Source organism: Bos mutus, chromosome 9 (assembly GCF_027580195.1).
Source record: "Bos mutus isolate GX-2022 chromosome 9, NWIPB_WYAK_1.1, whole genome shotgun sequence".
Lineage (NCBI taxonomy): Eukaryota > Metazoa > Chordata > Mammalia > Artiodactyla > Bovidae > Bos > Bos mutus.
Genome location: NC_091625.1, coordinates 25,715,585 through 25,732,673, shown reverse-complemented (window position 1 = coordinate 25,732,673; position 17,089 = coordinate 25,715,585).

The following is a 17,089-nucleotide window of genomic DNA, read 5'->3' as shown; positions in this document are numbered from 1 at the left end:
CAATGTCAAATGCAATTAACTTTTAAACGGGCACTTGGATTTTAGGAGCATACACCCAAGGCTTCCACTGGTGACTGCCTGAGTGATGATTTCAGTTCTGCTCATCAAGGGCAGCTGGCCCTTCTATCCACTCACTCCTGGAACAACCCGACACCCATTGCAGTCTGCTCAGCCCAGATGGATAATGCTATCAGATCTATGCTTGTTCATTATCATCTCCCCAAATGCGATGTCATGGGAGGCAGAGACGATGCTTGTGAGAAACATTCTCCACCACTTTACACCATTATTAATTTTAAAATTCCCCTTTAAAATGTACTGATTTGATGTAGAATAGATATCAGAGCATAAGGTTTAGATTTCTCTGTTGCTGTTTTGCTGTTTAGTCACTAAGTTGTGTCCAACTCTTTGTGACCCCATAGACTGTAGCCCACCAGGCTCCTCTGTCCTTGGGATTTCCCAGACAAGAATACTAGAGTGGGTTGCCATTTGCCACTCCAGGGGTTAGACTTCTCTATCTCCTACATAAATGTTCATCTACTGTAACTATATGTAGCATTTCATTGAGGTTTTCATAAAGTAGAAGTTTCATTTATAAGTAATGCAGAATTGTCCATTATATACAATTATTATTTCATCATCTTGAAATTCAGAAATGGTTTCAGTTCTTTCATTTTTCTGCTCCCAAAGGGGTATCATTTCATTCACATGTGAATGTTTTTAGATCACTGATATACAGTTAAGTGGTTTTGAGACACTGATCAGTGAAATAGGTAGTAAGAAAAAATATACTGCTTAAATCTATCTGATTTTGAAGGTTAGAATTCAGGATTAAGATTCAAAACCATAAGAGCTTAGTGATGATCCCACTACATTTATCTGGAAGTCGGTGCTGCTATGGGCTTCCCCAGTGGCTCAGATGGTAAAGAATCCGCCTGCAATGCAGGAGACACAGGAGATGCAGGTTCAACCTCTGGAGAGGGGAATGGCAACCCACTCCAGTATTCTTGCCTGGAGAATTCCATGGACAGAGGAGCCTGGTGGGCTATAGTCTGTGGGGTCGCAAAGAGTCGAACACGACTGAGCCACTAACACACACACACACACACACACACACACACGCGCGCGCGCGCACACACGCACACACGCACATGCGCAGTGCCGCTATACGGTGAGTGGATAGATCGGCTGCATATTTTTAAGAGTGCTCTGTAGAAAAGGCCAAGTAGAGGAATATAAATAAAAATGAATAAATTCTGAAGCAGGTCTGTGCTACAGGGGATCTTGGGAAAGTTTCTGTTTCTCAGGGGTGTATAAGGTTCACCCTGCAATTTTATTTATTGGTTCTCAAGCTCCCACGTTCAAATGTATTGGATAAGACTACACTTTCAGGAGGGGCTTCCAAGACCCTGCTGGCTCAAGCTGAAGGAGGAAATACAGGTGCAAACAGTGAGCAAGTCTATCCAAAATCCCTGGGCTGAAATTAAGCACCTTAGGTTTGTGACTGTCATGCTAAATAACTTTAAAATGGTAAAATAATAATCATAATTTCCGAAAGGAAAAGCATGGGATTTAGAGTTTATTTATGAAAAGAAAGAGGAACTAATCTGGATTAAATAGCCCTCTTCAGGTATTATATAGAGAAGAGGGTAATCAGCTGGTATTTCATTCTACTGCTTTTAGAATGAGAAAGAATTTAATTCAGCTTAAACATGCTGAGCACCATGTAAAAGCTTCATGTTAGCCTGTGACTGCTCAAGTTTATGTTAGATATTTACGTTGTAAAATACAAAAAGAAAGGATGTCTGTCATTCGACAGTGAAATTGGTTGTGAGGGAAAAATGATTATGGAGTATCTTTGGTGACTTTAAGGATAAATATCTACCTGTCTATAGAATGAATCTCGGAGAAGGCAATGGCACCCCACTCCAGTACCCTTGCCTGGAAAATCCCATGGGTGGAGGAGCCTGGTAGGCTGCAGTCCATGGGGTCGCTAAGAGTTGGACACGACTGAGCGACTTCACTTTCACTTTTCACTTTCATGCATTGGAGGAGGAAATGGCAACCCACTCCAGTGTTCTTGCCTGGAGAATCCCAGGGACGGCGGGGCCTGATGGGCTGCCGTCTATGGGGTTGCACAGAGTCGGACATGACTGAAGCGACTTAGCAGCAGCAGCAGCATAGAATGAATCTATTTGGAAAGAGGGGAATCTATCATATCACCTCTCATCTAATATATTGTCTTTTTAAATAAAAAAAAAAAATTGTTTGGACCTCTCTGAATAAATTAAATTATAACAATCTAAAACTTTAGATTTGCATAATATGTATGGTGGTCTGTGGTCACTTCCATCCCTTCATCTAAGAAAGTAAAGCAGATTCTAGGATGAAAAAGCTGTCTTGCTCCAGATAGTAAGAGAAGCAGCACTGGACTTGGTGGCAGAAGGCCTGAATTAGCATTCAAGCTCTGCCACTTACTAGCCAGGTAACTGCAGGCAGATTGTGTGTGTGTGTGTGTGTGTGTGTAGATAGAGAGAGAGAGAGAAGGAGAAGCTATATATAATTATATAACTCTCTAAGTCTCATTTCCTTCACACGTAAAATGCAGATATTGAAAATAATCAGTCAAGCAATTATTCTGAAGGTTAAATAGTTCCTGGAATGTAAGCTTCCAGCACCTAGACTTATGCCTGGCATATATGTTTAATAACTATTCATTATTGAATAAATGATAAATTAGTGTATATATATATATATATATATCCATAATCACTAGCAAAAAAGAATGGAAACTGACATAACCTCCTTGGTCCCATTTCCCTTCTGCAAACATGACATTTTTATCTGGGAACTTTTAAGAATGTCTAACAGGCAAACTTCCTACTGTGGTTGTAGTCATGATGATTCTTGTTATCCCCATCACAGCAGCATTTGTTGAGGTTTACTAAGTACCAGGCACTGCACTAAATGTTTCACATGCTTATCTCTTATGATCTTCACAATAGCACTGGAGGCAAGAAGATTATTGCCCCCATTTTATAGCTGGGGAGACCAAAGCTAAAAGAAGCTAAGTAACTTTTGAGAAAGCTCACAGCTAGTTAGTGGTGGAGCTCAGGATAAGAATGCAGACATCAGAGTCCAGGGCCCAGGCTCATGGGAAAGAGCAAGTGTTTGGAGCAAAGAAGCCTGTATTTGAGGATCTGTATGGCCCCCTTTGAATGTGAATCTATCAAAAACTTCTCGCAGCCTAAATAATCAGAAAAATAAATCCCACATCACAGGGTTATTGTGAGTACCGAGTAAATGACTGTAGTTTACTTTCCTGTGAACACTGTGAAAGTGGGACCATGTTCTACTAATATTTAAATCCAAGGTACCCAGACCTTTGAAAAGCTCTACTGTACTTGTTAGATAAACAGAATTTGAAGAATTTAGTAGGAAATTCTGCTGTATAACCAGAATTCTGTTGGATAAATTAATATTCACGATTTGCTTTGTAACTATAAAACACTGCAAATTCCAGTAATCCTCATTATCAACAACACAACCATAGATTGACCAAGAGCATCCAGCTTCTAGACTCTAAGTGATTCCCAAACTCTCTCAATGAACCAACACTCTGCCACAATACAAAGGTGACTTTGATCACCACTGTCCATGAAATCATGATCTAGGCCTTATAATAGAAGATGAGTAGCTGGTCACCCTGATTACCAACAGATGATTCCAGAAATGAACCTTTTTTTTCAAGGAAGTAGTTGAAAAATCATTAGAAAAACATTCAAAATGTGGTCAACAGCAGGGGCCCAGCGTGAGGCTCAAAGCAAACAGTGGAATCTTTAGAAGCCTACTTTGCGTTCCCAGGGTCAGGGGAGCAGGCACACGGCAGACTGCAGCACTGAGCCGCTGTGGGAGCCAGAGGCGCTCCTTTAGCCATCTTGAATTTAGCAGGAAAAAAAAGGATTGTAATTTAAAAAACAGAAAAGGGAATGTGATATTGGTCATAATATAAATATTGCGATAATGAGCCATATCAGATATGGCACCTCAGCTACTCAAAATAACCATGGGCAAAACATAATTTGTCAAATGTTTCCAATTCTGAGATGAGAAAATGAAACTGTGGTTAATGGTAGCCTGGAACAGGGTCCAGAAAAAATACAGGTTACCTACCTTGATGCTGCAGTAAGTACATCCCTGGGCTTTAGCCTCTTGGAGCACACCGCAGATGGTCTGAAGGCTTAGTGAGGTCTAGAAAAGACCCAGCCCCGATCACTCTTCCTATGTGAATAAATATGCCAAACAAGACGAAGGCTGCAAAAACATCACAAGGAGTTCAAATCTTAGCTCATAAGATGTGATCTGACATATGGTTTCACTTGTAAATCCATCAGTATCAGTCAATTCTTTTACTTAAAAATATCATTATGATAGAACTCTGAACACAAAATAGGGTAGACCAAGCAGGGACAAAAAGCTTTATCTGGATCAAAAATATCTTTTGATTCAAACCTGAAATATTACTTAAGAAAATAAAAAGAGGACACTGCATTTACTTCTAAATTCTTTCTTTCATGGAAATAATTACATTCTGTGTCAGAGAGTGTGTGTGCCTGTGGTGGTAAAGAGACTACGTGCGTGATAAGTCACCTCAGTCATATCTGACTCTGTGCAACCCTATGGACCGTAGCCCGCCAGGCTCCTCTGTCCATGGGATTCTCCAGGCAAGAATACTGGAGTGTGTTGCTGTGCCCTCCTCCAGAGGATCTTCCCAACCCAGGGATCGAACCCAGGTCTCTTACATCTCCAGCACTGGCAGGTGTGTTCTTTACAACTGGAGCTACCTGGGAATCAGTAACGAGAGTACCTGCCTAGGAACTGGGTCACTGAATTTCTGTTACGGCTCTGACGCAGTCTCTTTCAGTTTCTTCATCCAAGATCTCCCTCACACCATTGTGAATTGGGCATATATCATGTTCCATGGACTCCCTAACAGGTTAACAGGTTACTTCATTTAACCCCTTCATTATTATTCCCATATTCCTTTGACTGTGTGGATCACAACAAACTGTGGAAAATTCTGAAAGAGATAGGAATACCAGACCACCTTACCTGCCTCCTGAGAAATCTGTATGCAAGTCAAGAATCAACAGTTAAAACCGGACATGGAACAACAGACTGGTTCCATATTGGGAAAGGAGTACGTCAAGGCTGTATATTGTCACCCTGCTTGTTTAACTTATATACTGAGTACATCATGCAAAACGCCGGGCTGGATGAAGCACAAGCTGGGATCAAGATTGCCGCAAGAAATATCAATAACCTCAGATGTGCAGATGACACCACCCTTATGGCAGAAAGCGAAAAAGAACTAAAGAGCCTCTTAAAAGTGAAAGAGGAGAGTGAAAAAACTGACTTAAAACTCAACATTCAAAAAACGAAGATCATGGCATCCAGTCCCATCACTTCTTTGCTAATAGATAGGGAAACAATTTTCTTGGACTCCAAAATCACTGCAGATGGTGACTGCAGCCATGAAATTAAAAGATGCTTGCTCCTTGGAAGAAAAGTTATGACCAACCTAGACAGCATATTAAAAAGCAGAAACATTACTTTGCCAACAAAGTTCCGTCTAGTCAAAGCTATGGTTTTCCCAATAGTCATGTATGTGAGAGTTGGACCATAAAGAAGGCTGAACACCAAAGAATTGATGCCTTTGAACTGTGGTGTTGGAGAAGACTCTTGAGAGTCCCTTGGACTGCAAGGAGATCCATCCAGTCCATCCTAAAGGAAATCAGTCCTGAATATTCAATAGAAGGACTGATGCTGAAACTGAAGCTCTAATATCTTAGCCGTCTGATGCGAAGATCTGACTCATTGAAAAAGACCCTGATGCTGGGAAAAACTGAGGGCAGGAGAAGGGGATGACAGAGGATGAGATGGTTAGGTGGCATCACTGACTCGAAGGACATGAGTTTGAGCAAGCTCTGGGAACTGGTGATGGACAGGGAAGCCTGGAGTGCTATAGTCTGTGGGGTTGCAAAAAGTCAGACACGACTGAGCAACTGAACTGAACTGAACCAAGATGAAAAAATAAAGGATTCATAAGAAGCCAGCTGCTAGATGGAGATAAGAGCATAGGATGTGGGGTGAGAAGACAGCCTCACCCCTATACAGCTTTTTGTTCCCCGGTCTTACTTTTATGTAAAGTGCATCCTGGCACATGCCATAAATACGGACTCTGCTTCTTTCTCTCCCTGTATGTGCGACTCTCCAGTGCCAAGGCTAGAATTCAAATTCAGACCTGTTGACTTAAAAGTCAATGAATAATCTTTATTTCTGCAGAGGATGTGAGCAGGACTTCCCTGGGCAGAAGATGACTCAGAACATGCCAAAAAAGAGACAGCTCAGAGGCGGGGAACCAGCAAGACCAAGTTCTCCCCAGGGCTCACTTCCGATGAATCACAGAGTGACAGGCTGCAAGACCGACTGATAAAGAACATCACTTTCCATATCTCCTTTCTGCTGATTATAAAAAAGTATGTACCCATGCTGAGTATAAAGCAGGGTTATGTAGAGGCTTAGGTTAAGGATATTTCTTACTCTAAAATATTAAAAACATAAATTATATAGGTTATTTCACAGAGATCATATCTCCCCAAATAATGAAACATTCCATCTCTGGAAATAGCAGAATAAAAGTAATATCTGCTAGTAACAGGGAAAAAATATCAGCTATAGTTAACTGTGTGACTGCGCTCAGTTGTTCCTGACCCTCTGCGACCCCCTGGACTGTAGCCCGCCAGGTTCCTCTGTTTGTGGAATTTTCCCAGGCAAGAATATGGGAGTGGGTTGCCATTTCTTTCTCCAGGGGGTCTTCCCAACTCAGGGATAGAACCTGCATCTCTTGCATCTCCTGCATTGGCAGGCTGATCCTTTTTTTTTTTTTTTTTACAGTAAATAAACTTTATTTTTCTGTTCTGAGATGATATTGCCAACAGTCACAGATTTGCATACGATACAGTTATGTATTGGCTATTTACAATTTACAGTAGTATTTTTTCCTCTGAAAAATATAAGTACAAAAGCTAAGTAAACAATGAGGTACTGCCATTTGGATTTATCATATGTCAGAGCTTAAAGAACTAGTCTTCAGCAAATATTCAACAAATCAATCTGGATAAAATAGTCAATTAAATGCTCTAATTTATCAGAAAAAAATCCACTAAATTTCACCTCAAAATGTATTGCACAAGTCTTAAAAAAAAAATCACCCTAGAAATAAATAGGAAAGTCAAGCAGTTCTTTAAAAAGAGGGACAAAAAGAATGGAAGAAAGGAACATGAAGTGAGCCCATAAATCAGGTTAAGTTATTCAAAATATCTTTTAAACAACACAAAACTCTTCCCAACAACAACAACAAAAAATTGATAACCCCCAAAACTATTATTGTTTCTCCACTGATATAATAATCTATTTTAAAGGCAGTCTGCAATCTTTCCGAGGGCCAATGTCAGATTTTTCTTGGTCTTCGGGCTACATGAGGGGCCCTGAATACAGCTTCGTACTACCAACAGCAAATGTGCACAGTTTTCCAGATCTGTCCAGCATCACTGTCCCAACTTTAAGATGAAGGCTGCAGCCATGACATGAGTCGAGCATCTTCTCGTTTCAAAATTTTCTGGGTCTGATCATCAGGGAACTTCAGTACAGTGGTTATAACCTTTGCCATGGTCTTAGTCTCACGACCCATCTTATACTCAAAAAGCACTTTGCGCAAATACTCAAACTCCGTAGGTTCTCCAAAGAGTGAGACATCAGTATGGTACAAATTGCCACCTTTGTAAGGTATCCCTACAGTTGTTGCGTATACATTCTTCTCATATTTCTTCAAACGATCTTCTAAATTGTGAATCTGTTCTCTGAACTCCTGCTCTTTCAACTTTGAGTCACTGATTAGAGTAGTCTTCTGTGCTAGTTGTGTCTGTAACTCCATAATTGTTACTTTATCGCTGCCGGGAGTCTCCTCCTGCTCTAGCCTTTGCTGGTATTTCTTCTGCAGGTCCTCAAATTGAGTCTGCAAGTCCATTACTTTTGCAGTCATTTCTTCTTCACGAGCATCAAGGATTTCTTCATATCTTTTCGCCGTTCTCTTTAGATCATCTTCTTTCTCTGCAGTTTTTTTTAAAATTTAAAATTCCACATTAAAACAGCTGATGAGAGAGTTTCCTACACAGCTGGCACAAAAGGAACAGGAACTGGAAATGACCATAAAGGAGACCATCGATAAAGCCCAGGAAGTGGAGGCTGAACTTTTAGAAAGCCATCAAGAAGAGACAAATCAGTTATATAAAAAAAATGGCAGGCTGATTCTTTTACCACTTGCGCCACCTTTATACTACCCTTAACAAGCCACTGTAACAATATGGTGCATTTACATCCAATATTCTTTGATGCATAGATAGTGTAAATTTAGATAGAGCATATGTATATGTATATGTATATGTATATGTATATATATATATATATATCAGAAAAGGCAATGGCACCCCACTCCAGTACTCTTGCCTAGAAAATCCCATGGACGGAGGAGCCTGGTGGGCTGCAGTCCATGGGGTCGCTAAGAGTTGGGCATGACTGAGCGACTTTACTTTCACTTTTTCCTTTCATGCATTGGAGAAGGAAATGGCAACCCACTCCAGTGTCCTTGCCTGGAGAATCCCGGGGACGGAGGAGCCTGGTGGGCTGCCGCCTACGGGGTCGCACAGGTCGGACAAGACTGAAGCGACTTAGCAGCAGCAGCAGCATATATATATGAAAATATGAAACTGGGATCATACTGTTTATACATCTTTGTATTCTGCTCTTCTAAATTAACTTAAATTGTTAATGAAATTTTCCAGACTTCAGTCCTCCATTGTTGGGTATGTTGGCTGTGTCCAATTTTTTTAACCATCATAAACAATACTACAAGAGCATCCTGGTACATAATTTGGCAAAGCCTTTCAGAAAGATATTCTAGGGAAGCTTAGAGCACGTTAGGAGTGTTTACTGTGTGCCAAACATTGTGCTTTGGTTTGCGAGCATTACCTCAGACCCTGCCAAAATCTTATGAGATAATCTGTGATTAATATTTCCTTTTACAGATAAGAAAACTGAGTAAGTATCTCGCCCACATTAAAAAAAAAATGACCAGAGCCAAGATTAAATATATCCAGTCTGCCTCCAGAGCCTAGACTTTTCATTAGAATGATGCCATGCGTTCTAACATTCTCCCTGCTTAAAACGGGATTTCCCGCCACATCAGATACATGTACAAAACCTCTCTGATTAGACAGTCCACCCTGGACAGCCTGAAAAGACTCAGGAATCTGAATCTTTGGTCTTCTGGGCTCAGGGTGTCATTCACATGTAACCACATATTCTATGAGGTGGTAGCGCCAAACAGCCCCTGAGACCACTCTGGCATAAAGGACATTTACTTCACACACTGCTATGTTTAAAACAGATAACCAGCAAGGTCCTACTGGTTCCCACATGGAACTCTGCTCAGTGTTACGTGGATGCCTAGATAGGCGGCGGGGGCTTGGGGGAGAATGCATACGTGTATATGTATGGCGGAGTCGCTTTGCTGTCCGCCTGTAACTATCACAACATTATTATCAGCTATACCCCATAAAAGGCTTCCCTGGTGGCTCAGATGGTAAAGAATCTGCCTGCAGTGCAGGAGACTTGGGTTCCATCCCTGAGTTGGGAAGATCCCCTGGAGGAGAGTATGGCAACCTACTCCAGTATTCTTGCCCGGAGAATCCCCAAGGACAGAAGAGCCTGGCGGGCTACAGTCCATGGGGTCACAAAGAGTTGGACATGACTGAGTGACTAAGCACACAGCACATACCCCATAAAAAAGAAAAAGTTAAAAAATAAAGACATTTACTTCAAGAATCCTGACAGCACAATCTAACAAAGCCACACTGCAGATGTTTCTACAGGCTCTTCCCCCCAAAGCTGACTTTTCATCTTGTTGCTTAAGGACATGTACCTTTCTTTTCGAAACTTATATTCTCGTTTCTACAAAAATAATTTGTCATCATCAAGTGTATAACAAAGCTCATCTGTGAAGATTAAGCCTATTGAGAGGAAACACAAGAGCTTTAATCAGAATCATTAACAGTATTCGGGAAAATATTAGAATCACTGGTGTTACAAAAACAAGTTTTTAATAGCACCCCCACTATATTATGAAAATTAGACTTCTACTCCTTGCTCACATATGAAGGAAGATACAACCAAAATGTGGTAGAAGGAATCCCCAAAAGCGACCTGGCTTTCTCCAGAATGGGGGACAGGATGTGTAAAGGTGACTGAATGACACAAAAGGGGTTTTAATCCATGGGGGCTGGAAGGTGGGAACCAGCATGCAGCCACCGAGGGGGAGACTTGGTACAAGGGCAGTGCTGGGAGGTCATGGGACCCAGCTGAGAAGGGAGAACTTGAGATGGGTGTCAGTGAAGACGTCCTGGTGGTGAGAACTGCTGGATTAGAGAATAGCCTCCCCAGGGAAGGGCGAGGAACTCCTTCCCGCAGGACACTAGGAACCAGACAGAGCACGCCAATGAGGGCCTGGCTGAAGGCAGAAACTCTGCACTAACAGAGGATCCGCTGGAGAACCTGCAAGGTCTTTTCTATCTGGAGTTACTTTGATTGCAGTAATATAACCCTTCAGGGATGTAGGAGAGGCAGTAGGGGTGGAGTGTTTTAAATGTTTTAGTGAACTGAATTCTGATGGAAGGTGCTGGACCGACATCCTAAGAGACAAAAGCTCCCTGTTGATCCACACAACATTGACAAGAGGTACGTCTCCCCACTGGGCTTCACCAAATGTGTCCCCAGTCCTGGCGTTAAAGGAGAAGGAAAGCTGTGTCCTTTTGCCCCTTGACTCCCAGCTTCTCCTCATTGCTTTCCAACAACAAAAGGGCTGTCAGTTTTAAACGCTGGCCCTTACGCTCCCTCCCCTGCACACCGCAGCCCACCCCACCCCAACAATTGCAGTGCTATGTTTTGAAGGGACCACAGAGAAGCTTTTAAAGCATCCATCTGGGAAGTATTAACATAAGCAAACTGCTTTCAAAGGCTGGTGTGTGGCAGCAAGTCTTGGTCTCTGTTATTCTCTTTTCCTACATGGACAGATGTAAGGAATGGATGAGTATTAATAAATGGATCGGGGTGTCGTTCCTCCCTACCCTCTGCTTCTGTCTTGAACAGGAGCTTTCAGAGAAGCTTCCTGCTCCCTTTCCATTCTTCTTTATCTTCCATTTCCTTCCACACCTCTCCTTCCAAAGAATACTTTTTGTCCTTCCTTAAATTTGTTTGGAACGTGACAGATTGCAGTGGGGAGGCGGGGGCTGGATCTCAGTCACAGGAATTTGGAGTTACCCACCAGACACTGTGCCAGGTAATTCAGATCTCTTGTGTCTCTCATGCATTTCTCCCGAGTTGCTGGTTTTCTGTTTTCTTTACTTGAATTTTGGCAGAAGTAACCTGAAAGTGTTGGGCAGGTTCTGCACGAAAACCAAACAGGAACATTCATCTGAGACCCAGGTCTTTGATCTTCTCTACAAACAGATCTTCTCTTCTGTGTAAATGTGAGGGTTTAGCTTTCTATCTCTCTCTTCTGCTCAAGCAAGACATCCCTGGTATGTCCACATCGTTACCCATCTTCCTCTTATAGAAAGCCTTGCTCTCTATGTCCCATTTTATCTGCTTTTCTAGAAGATGCGTGAGCAGGATGAATGCTGCTTGTTCACTGTTGGACTGAGTAGACCTGACCAACCTTGCCCCCCATCCCTGCGGATTCAAATCTCAGAGAGGTGAAACTTTGCTGCTGCTAAGTCACTTCAGTTGTGTCCGACTGTGCAACCCCATAGACGGCAGCCCACCAGGCTCCCCTGTCCCTGGGATTCTCCAGGCAAGAACACTGGAGTGGGTTGCCATTTCCTTCTCCAATGCATAAAAGTAAAAAGTGAAAGTGAAGTCGCTCAGTCGTGTCCGACCCTCAGCAACCCCATGGACTGCAGCCTTCCAGGCTCCTCCATCCACGGGATTTTCCAGGCAAGAGTACTGGAGTGGGGTGCCATCAGTGCAGCAGGTGGGACAGAGCCTTACCCGGGTCCTAGTACTGAATTAAGGGATACGAGGCGTAAAGAGAAAGGCTCCTTTGACTGCCCCCCACTTTGTGCAGTGATTGTTAACAAAATTCCCTGCATGTTCTGACAATGAACATATCCAGTTACTTACTTCATATAGAAAGTTTCTCTTACACCTCAATGGACTTGGGTGAAAACAAGGCTTGACATGTGGCCCCCAAAGGATTCAGAGGGCGTCCTGGCCGCTGCTTGCCTTTGGAGGTTGGAACTTGTTTTCCCCCTCTGTGTTTAAATAATCAAATGAACATCTACTCCACCACAGAGAGCTGAATTGGTCAGGAAGTAGTTGTTACCTTTGATTTCCTGCCCCTTCATTGCGGACAAAAGCCGGCTATATAGTTACCTCCATGGCGTGTGGTGTGCATTGCAGACCACAATGTAGATAAGTAATGAATCCGGTGAGAATCTGAGTGACCCGACCCAAGACCCCACTCACAAGTGGGCAGACAACCTGGAGCCTGCAAACACGCTGTTTTTAAGTTACTGAAAAGCAATTTGTAAAACATTAAAATCACCTAAAAGTAGAACACAATGACTCTCCAATGAAGAGTGATTATTTGCATGGCAAATAAGAAGAAAGTGATTTGACACATACAACACCCAAGGGTAAAGCATCATCAAGTACAAGAAATACACCCCAGTGAATAATCACCACCTTGAATCCAATTACTGCCCAAGAGTCTCCTGCTTCAGGACTTGTGTATCTCCACAGCTTACCCAGCTAGCAAGAGAAAGTTTCCTTGAAAAAGGACCTGATGTAAACTTTGTAATATAGACGAGCTGTGATAACCTCTCCACGACCCCAGGAAGAAATGTATCACTCTGTCTGCAGACACTTGGCACACTGACTCCCTTGTACAGCACTTCCAACATTGCGGCCGAATTGTCGACTTATCGCTTGGTTAGTCCTTCAGTCCCTAAACAGAAGTGCCTTTTGCCAGGAGTGCCTCTCCTGAACTCCAGGATCACATCCTTCCTGGGATATAGCAGGGCTAGAGCAGCCTGTGTGCCATCTGTCGGTCAATGAATCTACCCCACAACATCCTGGCCCTGCATGTCTAGATCTACTACACCAGCCATGGAATGCCTGAAGTCGTATCCTGGGTCTTTTACACAGGGACCAAGCTCCTGGCCAAAACGATCTGATGCCTTTCATTATAATCAATCATTATCACATGGTCTTTATTTTCATTTTAACTCCCTCATAAAGTAGACCTCCCATTCAGCTGGGTCTCCTACATAAAGGAGCTCTTATTATGAGTATACAAAGTAAGTCATAGGCTTATAAAGAGATTGCCTATTGCCCCAGAGTCCCTTTGCATCCATATACTCAACCCACATCAATATAATCCCCTTCCTATATAACTCAGAATGGCAAGACCCATTCTGGACATGAAGGAGTTTGGTTCTCTCAAGGCTTTCTTGATTTGAACTAAGGGAATCCACGGAAGCTTATCCACAAGCATCCCGAGACACCACCTGCCTCATGTCTTAATTGAAAATTTCTTCCTAGAGAAAACTATGCATAGCCAGAAGCTCATGGTTAAAATACTGGCTGCTTGTCCTTTCCTGTTAGTGCCCAACTTAACCATCCTCTCACTCCCACGTGCAGCTTTTCTACATTATTTCACAGAAATAGCTTTTTAAAATGTTTTGTTTCACAGAAATAGCTTTCAAACTATTTTCTAGGACACCTGAAACATGCATACACACATATAAACATGCACAGAGCCTTCCTTCAAAGGCCACTGAGTGACTTAAAATAGTTGTTTTGTTTTGCTCATAGTTTTGTGGGGAGAGCTTGGCTGTGTGGCTCTTCTCTGATCCTGATGGCATCCTCGTGGGGTATGAAGCTGAGAGTTAAGACTCTTCTTCTTTAATGATTCTTCATTCTAGAATCTAGTAACTCCGTGCTCCTTGGACTCTTGCCATATGATGTCACCAGGGTCTCTCCATGTGGCTTGAACTTTTTATGAATGATGGTCTTGAGATGTTCTTTTACATAGATGCTTAGAGTTATCATTTTAAAAGACCCCAAAATGAAAGTGTCAAGGCTTCTTTCTGACTGAGTCTCAGAAATCCCTGAATATCCCTTCTTCAACATTCTATTAATTGAATAAGTCACAAAGGTCAGTCCAGTTTCAAGCGGTTGGGAGAAACAGATTCAACCTCTTTACCAGAGAATAACATATAGGAAGGAAAGGGATCGATGGTGGCTATCTTGGATATAAACTACCACAGAGAGAATGCCACACTTCCTCCACAAGTGTCACATTTCCCCACAGAGGTGTAAAGAGCAATGTCATTTGTGCCTTACTTTTTTACAAAGTTTTGTTTTGAAAGGGTTGCTTTATTTTCTCATGGAGGTCCACTTATTCATAGACTTCAGATATAAATCCACGAGAGGCTGGACTTAGCTAGTTATTGATCGATGACAAACACCATGCTTGACCTAGAAACTCCTCTCTGCTAAGAGTATGTTAGAAAACCAAGTTGTCTATTGAACTCATTCTTCCCTCAAGATAAGTTCTCTTCCCAGGTGCTTCTAAGTTCTCCCAACCTTCTGGAAGATCCATTTTGCCAAGTCACCAAATGCACCTAGACACTGCAGGCTCCAAATGGTGATGGTCTGGGCTCAAGCTGAGACCCTGCTACACGAGTTAGCCAGCACACATTCTGGACATCTGCAGAAGCCCAGCAAGCAGTACTTCTCATTCCTTTCCTTCTCTGACTATGTACTAAGACATAGGTTAAATAATGGATTATGATTCCCACTTGCTTGTGCTAAGTCACTTCAGTTGTGTCTAACCCTTTGGGACTCTATGGACTGTAGCCCTGCCAGTCTCCTCTGTCCACAGGATTCTCCAGGCAAGAACACTTGAATGGGTTTCTGTGCCTTCCTCCAGGGGATCTTCCCAACCCAGGGATCGAACCCACATCTCCTATGTCTCCTGTACTAATAGTGCCACCTGGGAAGCCCATGACTCCCACTTACAGATGGTAAAAAAAAAAAGCTAAGAGACCTGCCCAAGTTACGTATCTGGTATGTAATACAGTTGAAACTTGAGCCCAAGTCTTCCGAAGCTTAGTCTAGAGTTCTTTCAGCTCCAGCAAGGTTTAGCAAAGTGCATTTATTCCTTGAATTCCAAGGTAAAAAATAAAGAATAGATTCTTCAGTGGAAAGGAATATAGTATTAAGAAAAATGGGATGCCAGGGTTGGTGGAGATGGGCATTAAAACAGAAGTAGCAGGATTTTCCTGGTGGGCCTGTGATTAAGAATCTGCCTTGCAATGCGAGGGACATCAGTTCAATCCCTGGTCCGGAAAGATCCCACATGCCACGGAGCAACTACGCCCATGCGCTACAACTACAACTCTGAGCCTGTGCTCTAGAGCCCGTGAGCGCAACTAGTGAGACTATGCATTGCGGCTACTGAAGCTCGCCACCTAGAGCCTGTGGTCCCCATCAAGAGAAGCCACCGCAGTGAGAAACCCACACACTGCAAGGAAGAGTAGCCCCCACTCTCCACAACAAGAGAAAAGCCCGCACAAAGCAATGAAGACCCAGCCCAGTCAAAAATTAAAAAAAAAAAAAGTAGCATACTATAAAAATCACATCACCTGTTCATCAGTTTTGCCCAGCACTAACCTTATTACATTCCCCAGATACAGTATTCCAGAGGATTTTATTCCTGCAAGTATATACCAAGGGTGTTTTGATGTTTCCAGTGGAAAATATCAGTGATTCTAGTAGATAATTTTTAGCCTTGTGCAGCCCACTCCATCTCCCTTTTAATCTCTCACATCCTGCTTACAGTGAATGGAATGCCGAAGGCCATCTAGCCCTGTTCTGCAGATCTCCCAGCAGGACGTCACTGCTGTGTATCAGTTACTAGGTGTGGGTTTCCTTTTGCACCAGCTTGTCTGCCTTCCCAGGGATGAAATGAAGCTTTCCCCAAGGAGAGAACCCAATATCATTGCCTCTGGCCTGGTCAGCGTTGCTGCAAGGCCAGTGGCAGCCTTTGCTTCCAGCAACAACAGGCTGCGTATCCATAACAAAGGTGGCAGGAGGCTGTGATCTGGCCATCTTCAACTCTGTCATTTAGCCAAAATGGTTTCCAAACCTTGCCCAGAGCCGTCAGCCTGTGGTCTTCGGTGGCCCCACCACCTGGCGTATACTAATGGGTATACGCAAGAAGAGTCTAGGTTCCCCCTCTTTGACTCACCAACTCCCTGTGACTATGCTGAATAAAGGTTACTTCCTTTCCTCAAATGGACAAGGGAATGGCAACCTACTCCAGTATTCTTGCCTGGAGAATCCCACAGACAGAAGAGCCTGGTGGGTCCACGGGTCACAAAGAGTTAGACACGACTGAGTGACTAAGCACACACACATCCTTACTCAGACATCCAGAGGATATCTGCAAGACGGTGAGTGACCTTAGGCCACAAATGTATATATCACTTTGAAATGCAAATGCATATAAATTGGCCAAAATCACAGCATTTTTTATGCTATCCTGAAGCAAGAAATAAATGTTTCATATTCTGTGATGACTTTATTTTAAATTATAAATTATATTATTTAAGTGCACTGTGCTTATTAAAATATACGTGTTGAAATTCTGGAGAGAAGCATGAGAATTTTCTCCTTGAATTAACTTAACAGCTCCTTCCTAGGGAAATATGCCCAGTAGGGTCTGGTGTAATAATAAAAGTAGCTCCAAATCGGCAGACAAAGTATTTAATTTTACTTTCACCAAAACAGGAAGGGGTAAAAGGAGAACACACACACAATGTTCACCTATGTAAAATAGACTGGATCATCAGTTGCATCCAATCCAGTTTACTAACTTTTTAAAATGTACAAGTGAACCATTTCA